Source organism: Carlito syrichta, unplaced genomic scaffold (genome assembly GCF_000164805.1).
Source record: "Carlito syrichta isolate Samal-C Ts95f unplaced genomic scaffold, Tarsius_syrichta-2.0.1 Scaffold155848, whole genome shotgun sequence".
NCBI lineage: Eukaryota > Metazoa > Chordata > Mammalia > Primates > Tarsiidae > Carlito > Carlito syrichta.
The window spans coordinates 48,873-51,795 of NW_007099944.1; positions in this window are offsets into that span (position 1 = coordinate 48,873).

The window sequence follows — 2,923 nt, forward strand, 5'->3', positions numbered from 1 at the left end:
TGAGTTGGAGTCTCACTCTGTCGCCCAGACTGGAGTGCAGTGACCACTCCCGGCCACCGCAGCCCGACCTGCTGGGCTCCAGCGATCCTTCTGCCTCATCCTTCCGAGTAGCCGGAATTACAGGCGCGTGCTACCACGCCCAGCTGATTTTTGATTGATTGTAGAGATGAGGTCTCACCAAGTTGTCCAGACGGGTCTCGATCCCGCGGGCTCAGGCAATCCACTCACCTCAGCCTCCCAAGGCGCGGGATTACAGGCTGAGCCACCGAGCCCGGCTTTTTTGACTTATTATGGAGATGAGGTCTTGCCAAGTTGTCCAGGCTGGTCTTGAACCCGTGGACTCAGTCTCCCAAAGTGCTGGGATTATAGGCATGAGCCACCATGCCCAGCCTCCTGTTCTTTCTTTCAGTAATGGAAGTCTCCAGGTTTTACCCAGGCACGACTGCCCAGCTAGAAATGGCATTTTCCCAGCCTCCCTTGCAGCTAGATAAGACCATCTGTCCCGGCTGACAGGCTGAGCAGAAGGGGTGTAAGCTGCTTTCAGGCCAGGTCCTTAAAATGAAGCTGTGTGCTCTGCACTTGCCCTTCCTGAGAACCTGAGGGGGTGGCCTCCCTGTAGGTCCCGGGACAATACCCTGGAGGGATACAGAGCCATGGTGGAAGGAGCCTGAGTCCCCGGATGACCACACAGGGAATATGCACTCATGCACTCTGGGCTCCCACCGGCTTAGGACTTCACTTCGCTTGTGAAATCTCTGTCTTCGGGTCCCTGTAGAAGCTGCCATCCCCACATCCTAACCATCAAACAGGAGAGAATGCAGGAGTGTCTGGAGGACTTTGGCACAGTGGTAAAAAGAGCTGCTGTGTCTTCAGGGTCTGGAAGGTCTCGTGCTGTTTCTACGCAGCATCCGAGCCTAGTGTCCTTGGGCAAGAAACTGTACTTTTTTTCAAGCTCAGTCGCCTCACATGACATGGGGATCCTATTGCCACTTGCATGAATACTGAAGTGGTGTTTGACTGATAATAGAAACTAGGCTGGTCGGGCGTGGTGGCTTGAGCCTGTAATCTCAGCACTTTGGGATGCCGAAGGGAGGAGACTGCCTGAGCCCACAGGTTCGAGACCAGCCTGAGCTACATGGCGTGAGCTCATCTCTACATCAAAAAATGAGCTAGGCATGGTGGCTTGTGGCTGTAGTTCCAGCTACTTGGAAGGCTGAGGTGGAAGGACCTGAGCCCAGCAGGTTGAAGCTACGGTGGTCATGAGAGTGACACTGCACTTCGGCCTGGGCAACAGAGTGAGACCCCCAACTCAAAAAAAAAAAACAAAAAACAAAACGAGGCTGAGCATGGTTGCTCACATCTGTAATCTCAATTCTTTGGGAAGCCAAGGCGGGAGGATTGCTTGAGCGCAGGAGTTCAAGATCAGCCTGGGCAACAGAATGAGACCTTGTCTCTACAAAAAAAAAAAAAGAAAAGAAATTAGCCAGGCATGATGGTGTGTCTGTAGTTCCTGCTACTTGGGAGACTGAGGTGGAAGGATCGCCTGAGCCCAGGAGGTCAAGGCTGCGGTGAGCTGTGGTCACACCACTGTACTCCAGCCTAGGTGACAGAGACCCCGACTCAGAATAAAATAAAATAAATTTAAAAACTAGCATTTAGGCCAGGTACAGTGGCTCACGCCTGTAAACCCAGCACTTTGGAAGGCAGAGACGACAGAATTGCCTGAACCCCGAGGTTTGAGACCAGCCTGGGCAATTTGGCGAGACCTTGTCTCTACAATAAATCAAAAAATCAGCCAGGCGTGGTGGTGCACTCCTGTATTTCCTGCTACTTGGAAGCCTGAGGCAAAGGATCACCTGAGTCCAACAGATCGAGGCTGCAGTGGCCGTGAGTGTGCCACTGCACTCCAGCCTGGGTGACAGAGTGAGACTCCAACCAAAAAAAAATTTTTTTAAATTAAACATCTGTTTACCTTGTGCCAGGCAGCTTCTGTGCCAAACCATTTACCTTTAGGAGGGAAGTTTTCTTTATCCACACAGCAGTAATGGGTAGAGCATAAATTCTTCTGAAAGCGGACTGACCCCCAGAAGCCAAGTTTGCAACCAATCTGGGCTGGCTGTCACTCGCCGTTAGCACAGTACCTGGTACCAGGTACTTTCTGGAATCCACTGAGCATTATGAACACCCACTCTGAGTCAGGCAGACAAGGTCTCAGCTCATGCACCAATGTTCTGCCTCCAGAGACAGACGCTTTCTCTCATAATCTGCATCCACCATCACGTGCCAGTCACCTCCTGTTCTGAGTCAAAACCCCAGATCTTTTGTTTTGATCAGGGTCTCATTCTGTCACCCAGTCTGGAGTACGGTGGCACAATCATGGCTCATGGCAGCCTCTGCCTCCAGGGCTCATGCGATCTTTCCCGCTCAGTCTCTGGAGAAACTGGAACCACAGGCACACACCACCATGCCCAGCTAATTTTTTTTTTATTTTTGTAGAGAGGAGGTCTTGCTATGTTGCCCAGGCTGGTCTCGAACTGCTGGGCTCAAGCAATCCTCCCACCTTGGCCTCCCAAAGCGCTGGGAGCCACCATGCTCAACCCTAAGACCAGATCTTTGATTTGCAGGTCCCCACCCTCAACCACTGCTCTTTCTCTCTGCTGCTCTGTCCATTCTCTGCCACTCACACCTCCTTGCAGTTCTTCAGACAGGCACATTCCTGCCTCAGGGCCTTTGCACTTGCTATTCCCTCTGCCCAGGACACTCCCTCCATATGACTGCATGGTTTGCCCCTTTTTTCTTTTTTTTTGCGTTGGAGTCTCACTGTGGCTGGGCTCAGATGATCCTTCCACGTCAGCCCTCTAAGTAGCTGAACCACAGGCACGTGACACCACATCTGGCTAATGAAAAAAAAAAAAAAGCCGGG